Source organism: Myotis yumanensis, unplaced genomic scaffold, assembly GCF_028538775.1.
Source record: "Myotis yumanensis isolate MYYU_CA2020_CCGP unplaced genomic scaffold, mMyoYum1.0.hap1 SCAF_2, whole genome shotgun sequence".
Taxonomy (NCBI): Eukaryota; Metazoa; Chordata; class Mammalia; order Chiroptera; family Vespertilionidae; genus Myotis; species Myotis yumanensis.
The window spans coordinates 101715622-101732290 of NW_027223753.1; the positions used below are offsets into that span (position 1 = coordinate 101715622).

General features: G+C 50.1%; 1 protein-coding gene across 4 annotated transcripts in view; it reads left to right on the forward strand.

The window, feature by feature from the left end:
• The first annotated feature begins 1430 nt into the window (after positions 1-1430).
• FBLN2 (fibulin 2) overlaps positions 1431-16669 on the forward strand; it is a 111108-nt gene continuing 95869 nt past the window's right edge. For all 4 annotated transcript variants that reach the window (XM_070405890.1, XM_070405892.1, XM_070405891.1 and 1 more), the window contains exon 1: positions 1431-1490. The gene's annotated coding sequence lies outside the window, so the exon portion shown is untranslated. The remainder of the gene's footprint in view (positions 1491-16669) is intronic.

The window sequence follows — 16669 nt, forward strand, 5'->3', positions numbered from 1 at the left end:
GTGGGTGATGTGCATCGTGTCTGTGATAACAGCCCTGGCAGGGCTCCCGGGGCATGGCTGCCTTGCCTGCGTCTCCGGCTCAGATAACAGAAGACTGGCAACATGTCTCCACTTTATCTCCTGGAAAGCTGTCTTGGCTTTGGGCTCAGCAGGCTGCTGTGAGGCCAAATCTCCATCTATTATCTCTCCTCCAGGCTTCAGGAACCTGTTTCAGGGAAGGGAACCATATCAGGATAGTGAGTTGCCCAGGTGAGTGACACAGGTGTCTTCTATCACCCCAGGCTGCCTGCTAACCCTATGTGAATTTTACTACAATAAATAGACAAAGACAGAAGATGGCAAACAGAGAGTGACAGATGGATGGAAGAACAGAATTCCAGGGTCCTGACTCTTTTGGGGCCTGACTCTGGGACTCTTAAGTTGATTGAGAGGAGGGGGCTCTGTGCAGGCCTGCAGGGTCCACTGGGCTGCTCTGGGGACAGTGTTTGCTCTGGCAGTACTGGATTTTGCTTGTGTAGGTTTTGGGGTGGGGTTTTGAGCCCCTGGTTAGGGGAAAGGGCCTGGGAGGTAGTCCCTTGCCAACTGCCCGCTCCCCACAGGGCCTCTTAGCAGGTACAGGCACCTAGTCTGCCAAACAGGGTGAGTGGGTACCAGACCATGGGATGCCAACCCTGGGTAGGAGTTGAGTCACAGTAATTCATGTTTTGAGCTACAACTTGCAGGCTGTTCACCAGCTGTTGGGTGGGCCCTTGCTGAGGGCATGACAAAGGGCTCTCTATGTCTCCCCATCAACAGCCAGGGGTTAACCCTTTCAAGAGATGAGGAGTCTGGGTTCAGAGAGGTCTAGGCAGTGGTTGAGGTCACAGGCAGCTGTGTGGGCTGAGAAAATTGACAAACTTAGTCTCAAAGCTGGGGGCTGGAAACCATGTGGCTAAGGACCTGTAGTCGCGGTTTTAAGTGCCAGCAGGCCAGTGGAGCCTGGGGCCGAGCTGGCCTGCCTCTTTGCAGTGTTGTACCGAGGCCCTTCAGGTCCTCCCAGCCGCCCAGAGTTTCTGAGCCCTTCTTCCATGTGGGGACACTGGGGGTCACGCTCGCTGAGGTGGCTGGAACAAAGTCCCCCAGGTGAAGGCAACAGTGCGAAATCTGGAACTCAGAGTTTAGACTAGGTGGGGGAAGGGGGTGCAGGTAAGGGGTCGAGGTGCTTGGCGAACGCACAGCCCAGCCATCTCTGGGCCTCGGTTTGCACACCTCGGCCTGGAGGGAGCAGCACTAGGCTGCCCACCCACCACCCCAGCCCGGTGGAGACCCCGCCCCGGAGGCGGAGCAGCCTCCCCCCCCCCCCCCCCCCCCCCCCCCCCCCCCCCCCCGGCTCCGAGAGCCGGCTCGGCCCGCCCCTCCGAGCCTCCGCCCCGCCTCGCGCCCGAGCTCTGGACGCGCCGACGGCCCGGCGGACAGACACACCGACCGACAGACGTGCGTAGAGCCCCGCGGTGAGTGCACACGGACCCCGCCCGGGCCTCCCTCGGCCTTGGCGTCTCGGCGCCCTCGCCAGCCGCCGGTCGATGCTCTGAGCGCTCGGGCGCCCCGACGGCTCGGCGGCCCCACAGCCGCGCTCTCTGCGTCCGGGTCCCAGCGGGGAGACGGCGCCCCACGCAGCGCGCGGGGCCCTTTGGAGGGATGCGGGCACTTTGTAGTGGGCTAGGGCTCCAGGGCAGTGTCTCCCCCCCCCCCCCCCCCCCCCCGCGCCGCCAGGTCCCGCCGCCCTCCCCGTGCAGCGTCCCGCCGGTTATACCCCCCCTCCCCACCCCCACTGCTCCCCCACTGTCCCCCAGGTCGCGAGGCCCGCTCCCCACCCCCACCTTGCCGTCCCGAGGGGAAGACTGGAACCCGAGGTCAGGCACACCCCGCCTTCACACATCCTCAATTCCCCCTCCCCCTTCCAGTCACACTTACCGCCAGGCGCACTCACACTAGTGGCCAGTGGAAGCCCCCTCCCTGCATGGGGGGAACCCATCGCCATCTCTGTCACACCATTCTACTGGGCTCTTAGTCCAATGCTCAGGACCCACCCCCGCCCCAAGTCGCCCTCACATATGTTTGGGCTCCTCACACTCATCTCTCACACCCTGCCCTTTTGTGCACACATGTTTCATACATGCGTGCCTTACACACGGGCTTCTCTCAGACATACCTGCCTCTTTATCAATCAGCTGTGTTTCTGTTAAATGCGAGTGCCTCTCTAACGCACTCATGTCTGCTACACACGTGACTCTTACACGCATGTCTCACATGTCAACAAGGTACTGAATGGTGTGTAAAGCATGGTACTTCTTGTGTAAAATAAGATATATAAGTACAGATTTGCTTGGATGTACAAAACAAAGTTGGAGGAGACAGCAGGAGCATGTTGTGGTTATCTACGGTTACCTGGGGATGTGGGGGCAGGTGGGGGACAAAGGTGAGATGACATTTCCCACTGTGTCTTTTATATTTTCTGGTTTTTGAACTATGTGATTGCATTGCCTGTTCAAAACATTACATCAAATTCAAAAGCAACTGGGCAGTTGGTGGGTGACTGTTCATTTGTGAGTTAAAAAAAAATAGACTTGAGAGAGAAACATGGATTTGTTGTTTCATTTATTTATGCATTCATTGGTTAATTCCCATATGTGCCTTGACCAGGGATCAAACCTGCAACCTTGTTGTATGGAGAAGAGATTCTAACCAACTGAACTAAGTGTTTAAGGATGGTTTTTAAATCCCCTGCTTTATGATCTTGTGGTGGAGCACACTGACTTCTTCCTGCCTTGGTATACAAAAGTTTCCACTTGATTAAAATGAGATGGTAACAAAGTCACTTTTGCAGGGTTTGGCAAATGGTCAAAAAACAAAACAAAACAACCACCACCAACAAAAAACCCACTCTTTCTCTCTCCCCCTTTTCCTGTGGGTGTGTTTCCTTTGGTGATTAGACCACTGGCTCTTCCTGGGGTGGGCACTGCAGCGCTTACCATTCTGTCGGGAGCTTGTTTCTAAATTCTGCTGACCAGGAAACTTGGGACAGATCCAGACCCTATGGGGCCAGAGCAGGGGCAGTGGGTACAGGGAGGTCCCTGCTTTGGCACCTTGCGAGATTCAGATCCAGCTCTGCCACTCACAGACTGTGTTCCCTTGGGCCAGTGACTCACCCCCTGAGCCTCAATTCTCTTATCTGTAAAATGGTTGCCATACTTATATCTCTCAGGGTTTTTGGAAAGAGAAAATGAGACCACTCATTCCTTTATTCAGCAGATATTTATTGAGAACCTACTGGGTGCTGGTCACTGTGTTGAGTGTTGGGGATAAAACAGTGACCAAGGCAATGTCTTCTGCATCCAAAGAGCCTGCTTTCTGGTGGGCGACACAGTTGGAAGCCCAGTGGGTGCTTTCTGTGCCTCCATGCCTTTGAGGTAGAGCACACAAGCTGGCCTGGTGCTGGGGTGGGGGGCAGGCTGTTTAGGGAGCATGTCAGAGGAGGTCAGCAGAGCAGGCCTGGGGTGCAGTGGGGACAATCAGGCCCAGGGCATAGCAGGTGCAAGTGACCCAGAGCGGCTGGTTGACAAGATCCCTGTGAACAGGAAGGGTAGTTGAGATGGACCTGATCTGGGGTTTTGACTGTATTCTGGGTGTGATGAGGATTCAATTCCCAGAGAGGTGAGGTATGAATGGGATTTTAAAGCTTCCCTCCAGCCCCTTCTGGGTAGGGGGAGAGGGTGGGGCCTACAACTGGTCCTTATGGGGTAGTGGGGAGTCGTGGAGTTGTGGCCTTCCTCCCAGAGGGTTAGTAACCATGACCATGCCTTGTTGGGAGCAGCCAGGGAAGGCTGTGGAATTGGGGTTTCTGGTTAGTGGCATGCATGCCAGAGATATGTGACCAAGGTCTTGGGTTCTCTTTCTCACACACAGCTCTAGCAGTAGCCTCTAGTGTGGGCCAGCCCATGGTCCTTTCCATGGCCATCCTGAAGGCTGCAGGGACTCACACATGTGGCTCTGAAATGCTCTGTCAGGGCTGTCCTGGGAGAGCACAGAGGTCCTGGATGAGGGGGGGGCGAGGGGGGAGCATTCAGCTGAACTGGGAGTGGTCAGCGGGGGGCGGGGAAGGGCGGGGGAGAAGGGGGGCTTCCTGGAAGAGGTATTACTGGCACTGTAATGTGAAAGTAGTGTGAGGGAGACACAGTGACAGGAGAAAACCTGGCTTCTTTTGGAGACGTGGGCGGGAGGGAAAGTGGGAAGAAGAAGAACTGGAGTGGGAGCCAGGTCTGTCCATCTCTAGGTCCTGCCCCAGGCAGGCCACCCCTTGATTACAGGGTACCACTGGCACGTACACACCACTGACTCAACTTCTCCAGTCTGGTCCCCTCCCAGCACCCCTGTCAGGTCAAGCCATGCATCATTATACACCATTGTCCTCACAGTTATTGTGATTTGGAAACATTGCAAAAATGCCTCTGTCTTCTCATATGGAGATTGCTGCAATGAAAGTACTAATTGAGGAAAGGTTATTTCCTTCCTTGAAGGTGGGGAGCCTGGCTTTTTGTGCAGGGGCTGTATTGTAGGCCAGAGTGACCTCGCCCGCCCGAGTCACAGTGCTGGTGAGGAAGTGGGGCTGCATGCCTGCCCCCGGCTGGGGCCAGGGGACTCTGGGAGTCTCTGCCTGACAAAGCGGGTGGGAAGCCATGTGCCTAGGGAGTGTGATGGCTGCTTTTAGGCATAGGTGGCCTTTGCCTTCAGATAGACCCTGCACTTTAGGCCACCTTACCTTGTAAGTTCTCATTTTTCTCGTCTGTGAATTGGAAACAGCCCTACTGGCTCTGCTATCATTTAGTCCCCAGGAATGGCCTGAAATGTGGGAAGAGGGCAGTGGGTGAAGGCCCGGCCAGATATGTGGGAAGCACAGGGGGCACTAGTGTGCCTGCCTGGCCTGAGTCTCATGACCCTGGAGAGTGCGGATTTCCTCTCCAAGTGTCAGATTCTCAATCTGTTAAAGGGACATGGTGGTAGTGCCCACCTAATAGGGTTGGCATGAAGTCTGAAGGATGTATGAAAAGCCCCAGGCGTGGCTTGGCAAGTATACAGTGCTTAATGAACATGTTACGTAGGTTCTGAAATGCTTTTGCCTGGGCTGTCCTGGAGGAGAGCACAGAGGTCCTGGATGGTGGGGGTGGGGGGGGGGAGGGCTTCCTGGAAGAGGTATTACTGGCACTGTAATGTGAAAGTAGTGTGAGGGGGGCATAATGACAGAAGAAAACTTGGCTTCTTTTGGAGACGTGGGTGGGAGGGGAGGTGGGCTGTCCTGTCCTCTTGCTCTTCTCTGTTCTGATCACTGAGGTGCATTGTGTGCACTGGGGCCAGCCCTGGCCACTGTCGGGACACACCAGTTCTTTTATTTTTAAAAATATTGTTTTTGATTTTTTAAATTACAGTTGATGTACAACATTATATTTATTAGTTTCAGGTGTACAATACAGTGATTAGATCCTATATAATGAAGAGGTAATATGCAAATTAACCCTCACACCCTCACAAGATGGCTGCCTATGACCAGGCCGGCAGGGGGTTAGTGAGGGACGACCAAACGACTGAACAAGCAGGCTGCGTGGGGTGACCAGGTCGGCAACAGTTTTTACTGTTTTAGCTATTCTGCTGAAACCTTCCCCTGAACCTTTCCTAAGATTTTCCCCTGCAAGAGAGAGATAAAAGCCCTCAAACAAAGGACCCAGTGCCCTCACCTTTCCCTTCCCCCGCTTTTCCCCCACAGGTACTCATCTCCTAAACCAGTGGTTGTCAACCTTGGCTGCACATTAGAATCACCTGGGAATCTTTTTAAAATCCTAATTTCTGGGCCTCATCCTCCAGAAATTCTGTTTCTTTGTTATGGGGTGGGGCCACATTAGTAACAAAGAAACAGAATTTCTGGAGGATGAGGCCCAGAAATCAGGATTTTAAAAAGATTCCCAGGTGATTCTAATGTGCAGCCAAGGTTGACAACCACTGTAAACTATAAGGGTCCCGATGAGACTTGCAATCAGGGGAGCAAAGGTGGCAGCAGCTCATCTGGGCTAACTCCCTGAACCTGTTTCCAAGGCCCTTTTCCTCTGGCTTCCCAGTGAGCCAAAGCAGCCAGCCTGGCTCTCCTGTTGCTTCTTCTATCCTTAGCCCTTCCTTGTTTTTACTGTTTAACAAACATACCCTCATAATTACCTGGACTTGTGTTATAAAATTTTTCCTTCACAAAGTGAAGAACCCATACACTATTGGCCCGTCCTAGGCAGACCTGTTCGGGGCCAGGTCCCCTGTCCAGTAACACCCTGATCAGGGATCAAACCTGCAATCTTGGCATATCGGGATAGTGCTCTAACCAACTGAGCTAATCTGTACTTCTTAATCTCTTCACCTTTTTCATCCCTAGTCACCCCTATCTGACAACTGTCAAGATGTTCTCTGTATCTATGAGTTTGTTTCTGTTGTGCTTGTTTGTTTATTTTCTTTTGTAAATTCCACATATAAGTGAAATCATATGGCATTTGTCTTTCTTTGACATTTCACTCACCCTTCTAGGTCCATCCTTGTTGTTGTAGATGGCAAGATTTCATTCTTTTTTATGGCTTAGATATATATATAACACTTCTTTATCCATTCGACTATTAATGGACACTTAGGTTGCTTCCATAGCTTGGCTATTATAAATAGTGCTACAGTGAATGGGACCCACCAGTTCTTGATAAGTCTACCAGCATTCTTTCTTCCTCAGCCTGGGTTCTCCATCAGGGCCCTAAATTTCCAGCTATGTATTTGGTCACTAAGTGAGCTTTTGGTGATCCAGAAAATTCTATTCTTAGATTCTCCTCACAATGAAAACACAACATTAAAAAAATATTCTGGTAGAGAACTCTTGGGACCCCTGAGAACACAACAGGGGCCTGTGGCCTGTTGTTGGAGTGATAGGCAGGGGAGGGTTTTGAGCAGGAGAGTGTAGCCTGCTGGGGAATGCACTGGAAAGGCAGAGTGGGGACCTTGTGGAGGCAGGATGGGGAGGATCAGGGCCAGCTCAGGAAACAGGGGGTCTTGACACATAGCCAACCCCTCAAAAGCACACCAAACTACGTATATCCTCCTTTACCCCCGCCTCCCCAACACTCTCAACTTTCTTGGTCCTCATGGTAGTTGGTACTGACATAGCATATCAGTGTTTCGTAACTGTTCCCCTGTGTATCTTCATAGCAGATTAATTCTTCCACCTTGTTTGACCATGCACATCCCAGGATCCCCATCTGCTGTTGTCTGATTACAGGGCTGATATAGGCAGGCCCCCTGGGAAAGAATCCAATGGGTGCCCAGCCAGTGTGGCTCAGTGGTTGAGCATTGACTTATGAACCAGGAGGTCACAGTTCGATTCCCGGTCAGGGCACATACCCAGGTTGTGGACTTGATTCCCAGTGGGGGTGTGCAGGAGCAATCAGTGATTCTCTTTCTCTCTCCCTTCCTCTCTGAAATAAATAAAAATATATTAAAGAAAAAGAATCCAATGGGTGTTGGCTTCCTCTTTTGATAAAGTGATGATTAGCATAATTCGATCTATTGTCCTACTTCCATGCCTTTACATTATACCGAGTATATTTTTAAAAAAATCCCTCCCCTGTTTTATTTATATTTATTTTAAAAGGAGACCTTCTATCATAACTGTAGATAGAAATGAGGCTCACTTGCCTGGAATTAGCAATACCCATGAAAATAGCTGCAAAGTAGGACCAAATTTTCGCCACTTTTTGTTCCCCGCCCCAGCCTTGAGCCAGTGAGTCCTGCCCTCTCTTTGTTGAAAAAGAACATTGGCAAGTGGCAGGGACATATTCACAGCCCTGAGATCGTTCTGTGATTGTGACTAGTTGAAAGAGAAGATGAACAGGGTGCTTACTCACCATAGGCCTTGCCCTGAGTTCTGGCTTCACCTAACATGGCTATCCAGCCTCACTTGGAAAGGCCCCTCTGGGGTCATCACACACCACTTCTCAGAACCTCCTGCTTTCTGGGCCCTCCTTGGCACGTTTCCTGCTGGGTGGGGCTGTGAGGATGTCTTCTCCAAAACTAAGCCCTGATTCTTGGTCGTGGCTGGTGCTTGTTCTCATGGGGAAAAAGGGGACCTGGGCCACCGCTCATAATCCCCCACTCTGCACCCTGTGTGCTGGCTGTGCAGAGCTCTGGAGGGGAAAGCAGCTTAGCCTGGGGTGTCCTGCAGCCTGGGGTCTGTGCCACGGGGCAACAGGCTGGCTGGGGCTTAAGGTTTGGGCTCCAGCTCTGAAGGAGAGGACAATGGGGGCTGCTTGTGGGGATCTCTGGGCTGGGTCTAGTGCTTGAGTGAAGTGGGCATCTAAGCCTGGCCAATTTGCAAGTGCCTTGTGCACTGTAAATTGCTGAGCTTGGGTGAGCAGAGCTCACTAACATTACTTTTCCTGGGTAATACAATAACACCCACAGTGATAGCCGATTGGCTACAGGTTCTTAATTAGCTACAGGACCTGGTGTGAGGGAACTTTGCTCTAGTCCTCTTACCATACCTCCTCCTTCCCCATTTGTTTTCTTGAACTGAGTACCCAATCTTATGCTTTTATGAGAGCAAGAAACTCATTTAATGGACTACTGGGAATGGAAAGCTTGTGGTGACATTATAGCTACCTATCCCTGAAATGCCCCACCAAGACCCCAAGCCAGATGTGCCTGACCCAGGAATACCCCTTGGAATGGCTGCGGCTTCTCATGCGAAGGGTGGGAGGAGTGGCCCTTCCTTAGCATGTGGCACAGTAGCACATGCATCCATGACCTGGCCCCAACCCTCACTATGATTTCCCTGCATCATCAGGAAAGGACGCTGGCTCCAGGGAGTGCAGTGGCTAGGGACTCCTCATACCCTTCTTTCTTTGTCTGCACTTTCTCTAGTTGATTTTCTCAAAATGATTTAAATGTGCCCACCTTCAGCTGGGAGGCATCCTGGCTCAAAGTTTTTTTCTGCTGGAAATGGTCTGTGTTTTCTTTTATTTCCCAGATCAAAGTCCTGGGGAATCACTCTGATTGGCCCAGCTTAACAGGCATCCTGGACTAATCAGCAGCCAGGGGCCAGGTCACCAAGTCACGATATTGATGTGGCTTTAGGGGCTGTCTCCATCCATTCTCTGAGAATAGGCATTCAGTGAAGCAGGCTGCAGCCTAAGAGGTGTCCACCATACAGACAAAGTTTAATAACTTCAGAAACTCAAGCATTCTTAGAGTCTAGTCAGCAACAGACATAACACAGTTGCCGTTCTTGTTTTCTTGTCATAGTTTTAAGGATTATTTTGGTTGCAGGTGATAGAAAGTACAACTTAAGCAAAAAATATACAGGGGACTAGCTTCAGGCTTGGCTGTTCCCAGGAGCTCTGAAGATGCCATCAGGGCTGTGTCTGCATTCTCTATGTTGTGCAATTGTAAGGTAAGCTCTGTCATGGGATGGTCAGGTGGCCCAGCAGGTCCAGGCTCACTCCTTTGAGCTCAGGAGCTTCAGCATGGCTGGTATGGCTGGCTGGTATGACTGTTCCTTACCAGTCACTCTCTTGGCCATCCAACAGTCCACATGGCCTGAGGGTGAGAGAGGGTGGCTCCCAGAGGAAAACTGGGGTTCTCATACCAGGAGAAGTGGGTGGAGATCCCCACAGCATCTCTGGCCTGTTCCAGGTAAATGGCCGTGTATTTTTCCCTGCCCCTATCTCACACGGGGGACCCATCCTGCAGAGAATGTGAGACTGTTCTGCTATGAGTCATAGAAGCTCTTTACCATCTGGGTGGCTTATGTTAGAATAGGGAGTTGAAGAGAGATGGTAAGGGCTATGGATGGGGTCCTGATTTCCAACCAAACCACACTCACCCGGAGTGGCGAGGATGTGGGCAGAATCAGTTATTCTCTGAGGGTTTGCTCTAAAACTCTTTTTTTTTTTCTTTTCTGTGACTTCTGAAGGTTCAGGAACTCTGTGTAGAGTGTAGAGAGGTCAAAAGAGGAAGCAGAGAACTCTGATGAAAGGTTTCCTGGAAGAGGGGATATTGAGCTGGGTCTGTAGGGATGAACAGGAGTTTGCTAAGAGGCAGGAGTGTGCCTGGCAGAGGGAACAAAGGAATGTGCAGACTTGAGGAGCTGTGAGAGATTTATTTATTTAAAAAATATTTTTATTGATTTTAGAGAGGAAGGGAGAGGGAGAAATAGAAACACCAAGGATGAGACTCAGTGATCACTGCCTCTGTACACCCCCTACGGGGGACTGAGCTCTCAACCCGAGCATGTGCCCTGACTGGGAATGGAACTGTGAACTCCTGGTTCATAGGTCGATACTCAACCACTGGCTGGGTGCACTGTGAGAGATTTAGAGTAGCTGGGGCCAGTAATTGTTTTTTACATTGAACATGTATGTTCAGCTGTTGTTTGACATTTGTGATCATCATCTCCTTGAGTCCTTCCAGTGTTGCCAAGTGGCTACTGTGATGGGGCTCATGTGCAGACAAAAGCATGGCTGCTCGGGGTCACATGCTCTGAGCCACCCAGCAGCCTAAGGGGAGAGCTGGGTTAAAAATTGAACCTTGGACTTCAGGGAGTCTAGAGGTTGCTCTGGCAGTGGCTGCTGATGGCCTTAGGGGGCCTGGCGGTTACAGCCTAGGCCAGACACTGCCATTTGCTGCACACCAGTGGCCCTGCAGGCAGCCCTAGAAATTACTTAATTTCAGGGCCATGCAGATAAATTGGGGCATTGGCATGGGACAGGCCTGCAGAACGTGCAGAGTTTCCCTGGATAGTGCCTCTTTCCATATGCCTCAGAGCTGAGGGACTGGGGTCTGCTGGGTAGCCCTGCCTGCCTCCACCCTTTCTGCTTTCTCTCTGTCCCTGTGTGTCTGCTTGGCTTTTGGTCTGCTTCTCTCGGTATTTCTGCCTGTCCCTGTTTCACCTTACCCAGGCCTGTGATGCTGAAAGAAGGATGTGTGAGATGAGACGTAAGGGTAGATGCGCACTGGGGTTGTGACCACCTGAGGCTCCCAGCTTAGCTTAGCCACTGACTTGCAGATGACGTCAAGCAAGTTTCTCCATTTATGGAGGCCCTGTTGGTGGCACTCACCTTTATGGGTCTTCTTTCTTCTTTCTTTTTTCTTTTTGTTAATTCTCACCTAGGATGGTTTTTCCACTGATTTTTTTTTTTTTTTTTTTTTTAGAGCGTGGAAAGGAGGGAGAGAGGAGGGAGAGGGAAGGGAGAGAGGGAGAAGGAGAAGGAGAAACCACATGTGAGAGATACATCGTTTGGTTGCCTCCTGCACACCCCAACCAGGGCTGGGGATCAGACCTGTGACCCTTCAGTGTGTGGGCTGACACTATAACCACTGAGGACACTGGCCAGGGCGGGTCTTTTAAACAAATTTATTTTATTTTAGTGTTGACAGTATTACAGATGTCTCCCATTTTCTCCCTTTTTGCCCCCCTCCACCCCATCAGGGGATCTTCCCCATGCTATTGTCTTTGTCTATGGGTTATGGATATATACATACTAGAGGCCCGGTGCACAAAAATTTGTGCACTGGGGGGGGAGGGGGGTCCCCCAGCCTGGCCTGTGCCCTCTCGCAGTCAGGGACCCCTCGGGAGATAACAACCTGCTGGCTTAGGCCTGCTCCTGGGTGGCAGAGGGCAGGCCCAGTCCCTAAGTGCAACCCCTGGTCGGGCTCAGAGCAGGGCCGATTGGGGAGTTGGGGCACCGCCCTGTCATGCACAGAGCAGGGCGGATCGGGAGGTTGCGATGCCACCCTCAGTCACGCTCAGGGTAGGGCATATTGGGGGGTTGGGGCACTGCCCCCCGTCACTCACAGAGCAGGGCCGATCAGGGGGGTTGGGGCTCCGTACCCTGTCACACACAGAGCAGGGCCAATCGGGGTTGAGGAGCTCCCCCCTGTCACTCACAGAGTAGGGCTGATAGGGGAGTTAGGGCACCGCCACCTGTCACACACAGAGCGGGGTGGATCAGGGGGTTGGGGCACTGCACCCTGTCACACTCAGGGCAGGGCCAATGGGGAGGTTTTGGCTCTACCCTGTCACACACAGAGCACGGCCCGTGAAGGGGGCTTGGGGGGCCACCCTCTATCACCCACAGAGCAGGGCCGATCAGGGGGTTGGGGTGCCGCCACTGTCACACTCGGGGCAGGGCCGATGGAGAGGTTATGGCTCTACCCTGTCACACACAGAGCAGGGCCTGTGGGGGGGGGGCGGGTTGGGGCGCCGCACCCTGTCACACACAGAGCAGGGCTGATCAGGGGGTTGGTGTGCTGCACCCTGTCAAACACAGAGCCACAGGGCAATTGGGATTGGGGAGCTCCCCCCTATCAGGCACAGAGCAGGGCTGATCAGGGGGTTGGGGTGCCTTCCCCTGTCATGAACAGAGCAGGGCGGATAGGGAGGTTGTGGCCCCGCCCCCTGTCACTCACAGAGCCGCGGGGCAATTAGGGGGTTTGGGACCTGCCCCCTGTCACGCTGATCCCGGTGCTGGGAGGCATATTACCCTTTTACTATATAGAATAGAGGCCTGGTGCATGGGTAGGGGCTGGCTGGTTTGCCCTGAAGGGTGTCCTGGATCAGGGTGGGGGTCCCCACTGGGGTGCCTGGCCAGCCTGGATGAGGGGCTGAGGGCTGTTTTCCTGAAGCGAGTGACTGAAGCTCCCAACCGCTCCTTGTTTTCTTTTCTTTTTTTTTTTTTAATTCTGGGCCAGCTTTAGCTCTGAGGCCTCGCTGCTGAAAACATCGATACAATGTTGCGGTCTGGCTGGATGAATCCCGGCTGAATGAAAGTGGGTTTCTGGGGTTTGGTTTAGCTTCTTATTTGCAACATAGTACATAGTTGCTTAGAGTTGCAGCTGAGAGGCCGGCAAGTTAGGTGGGGAACGTTGGAGTCCACAGTCACTGGAGCAAGCGAGCCTCCCTGCTCGCTTCAGTGCATGGCTGCCGGCCGCCATCTTGGCTGACAGTTAATTTGCATATACTCACTGATTAGCCAATGAAAAGGGTAGCGGTCGTACGCTAATTACCATGTTTCTCTTTTATTAGTGTAGATATGTTCTTTGATTAATCTCTCCTATCCTCACCCCACCCTCTGGTTGCAGTCTGTTTTTCTGTTCCATGCATCCATACCTCTGGCCCTATTTTATTCATTTAGTTTATTTTGTTCTTTAGATTCCACTTATAAGTGAGATCATATGATATTTGTCTTTCTCTGACTTACTTTGTTTAGCATAATACCAGGTGTACCACTTAATAATGTGGATTTTTTTCAATAGATGGAGTTACACATACATTGATATATATGTGATTTGATATGTATGCTATTTTGTTGTATTGACTGCAAGCTTCAAAACTTCATATGTCAAATTTTCTGAAGGTGTTCACATCATAGATATTATGCTTAAAAATGTCGAATTTCATGCCAAAAAAAAGAGCATTTGCGGGAAGTTTTAATTCATTACTTTATTTTGAAGAAAAGTGCTGCTGAAAGTTATTGTATACTGCGAGAAGCTTATGGTGAACATGCTTCATCTCAAGATACTTGTGAATGCTGGTTTAAACACTTTAAAAGTGATGATTTCGATGTGAAAGACAAAGAACGTCCAGGTCAACCGAAAAAGTTTGAAGACCAACAATTACAAGCATTATTGGATGAAGATGCATGTCAAACTCAAAAACAACTTGCAGAAAGATTAAACGTTGCTCAGAAAACAATTTCTGATCATTTTCAAGCAATGGGAAAGATTTTAAAGGAAGGAAAATGGGTGGCCACATCAACTGAACGAAAGACAAATGGAAAACTGAAAAGTCATCAGTAAAATGTTGCTTCAACGGCACGAAAGAAAGTCTTTTTTGCATCGAATTGTGACTGGCAATGAAAAGTGGATTTATTTTGAGGATCCCAAACTCACAAAATCATGGGTTGATCCAGGTCAACTATCAACATTGATTGCAAGGCCAAATCACTTCGGAAAGAAGACAATGCTCTGCGTTTGGTGGGATCAGGAAGGTGTGGTGTATTATGAGCTTCTAAAACCAGGTGAAACTGTTAATACTGATAGCTACCAACAACAAATAATCAATTTGAACCATGCTTTAATCGTAAAATGACCAAAATGGGCCAGAAGACATGGCAAAGTAATTTTGCTTCATGATGACGCACCATCACACACTTCAAAACCAGTTAAAGACACATTCAAAGATCTTGCCTGGGAAGTATTAACCCACCCGTTGTATTCACCAGACCTTGCTCCTTCAGATTACCACTTGTTCCAATAGATGGCACATGTACTTTCTGAGTAGCACTTCAAAATGTACAAAGAAGTGGAAAATTGGGTCTCTGAATGGTTTGCCTCAAAACAAGAAAAGTTCTATTGGGACGGTATCCACAAATTACCTGAAAGATGGGGGAAATATGTAGCTAGCGATGGACATCACTTTGAATAAAGCACTTTTGATGTTTCTCTTGAAATTATCGTGTTTTCTTTGATCACAAAATCCGAATTATTAACTGGTACACCTTGTACACTCCAGGTCCCTCCATGCTGTCTCAAAGGTTAAGATATCCTTCTTTTTTGCAGCTGCATAGTATCCCATGGTATAAATGTACCACAGCTTTTTTATCCACTCATCTACTGATGGGCACTTGGGCAGTTTCTAGATCTTAGTTATTATAAATAATGCTGCTATGAACATAGGGGTGCATTTATTCTTTCTGATTGGTGTTTTGGGATTCTTAGGATATATTCCCAGAAGCGGGATCGCTGGGTCAACTGGCAAATCCATTTTTAGTTTTTTGAGGAAACTCCATACTGTTTTCCACAGTGCCTGAACCAGTCTGCATTCCACCAGCAGTGCACAAGGGTTCCCTTTCCTCCACATCCTCTCCAGCACTTGTTGTTCATTGATTTGTTGATGGTAGCCATTCTGGCAGATGTGAAGTGCTAACTCATTTGTCATTTTAATTTGCATCTCTCTGATGACTTTGAGCGTTTTTTTCATGTGTCTATTGGCCATCTGTTTGTTCTCTCTGGAGAAGTGTCTATTCAGGTCCTTTGCCATTGATTGGATTGTTTGCCTTCCTTTTGTTGAGCTGTATGAGTTCTTTGTATATTTTAGAAATTAAACCCTTATCAGATGTATCATTGGTGAATATGGTTTCCTATACTATTACCTTTTCATTTTGTTGATGGTTTCTTTTGCTGTGCAGAAGCTTTTTAGTTTGATGTAATCCCATTTGTTAATTTTTTCCTTTGTTTCTCTTGTCCTATGCAATGTATTGGTGAAAATACTGCTATGTGAGATGTTTGAGATTTTACTGTTTTCTTCTAACTTATGGTTTATTCATACTTATGGTTTTATGACTTACATTTTATCCATGTTGAGTTTATTCTTGTGTATGGCATAATTTGGTGGTCTAGTTTCATTGCATCTTTTTTTTTTAAATTGATTTTTAGAGAGGGAGGAGTGGAGAGAGGAAGGGCGGGAGAGAGGAGACACACACACATACACACACACACCAATGGGAATAGAATCTGCAACCTAGGTATGTGCCCTGACTGGGAATTGAACCCTTGACCTCCTGGTGCATGGGACAACGCTCCAACCAACTGAGCCACACCAACCAGGGACACTCACATTTGTAACTCATTCCATGTTTTGTTAGCCCTGTGCTGGGGCCGCACAGATTAAATAATCCACCCATCTCCATCCACCCACCAAAAGCATTCTCCAGTGTCCACAGGGCCAGCCCCTCAGTCCGGGCTGAGCAGGAGAGTGGGTCCCTGCTTTAGAGCCACAGTCTAGTCAGGGAGACGAGCAGGTGGACAGGGCAGCATAAGCTCTCAGCTCCGAGGAACAAGGACGGAGCCTGCCAGTCCCAGCTCCAGATAACCACCCTGTGGCTGGAGGGAGGAGGCGGGCCCTCTGGAATGCAGCCCACAATGTGTGTGTTCAGGGCACTCTGGAGCCCCGTGGAATGGTGCTGGCAGGGCTCTGTGCACCTAGGTCCGGAGTGGAAGTGGTGGTCCACAGTTTGGATGGACTCTGATGGACTGAATGAGGCAGGGGCAGGGATGTGTCCCGAGAGTAGGAAGCCAGTCATGCAAGGCCTGAGGAGGCAGTGTCCAGGCAGGGAGAGGGGAGTGGTCGGACCCCTGGGGAGCAGTGACCCACTGGCTGAGAATGGACATGGGGCAGGGACCCGCCAGGCTCAGCACGTGTGTGAGCATGCACATGCATGCTCACAGTTGCCGTCATACACCTATATAGACTCACACATGCTTGCACATGCTTAAACACACTTCACATTCACACACCCACTCATATACGCACACTTATACTTCACATATACATTTCTCAGTCACACACATAGTTACACCCACACTCACACCTTATACACACACCCACTCCATACCCATTCATATACAATTATGTTTCACATGCACACAGATACATGCACACACTGAAACTCCTACACACACATGCGCGTACAAACACACACACACACACACACACACTCACTCACAAGTATCCTCATCTCTTCTAGAAAAGACTCTGTCTTTTGGCTTCCCTTGCAAAAAG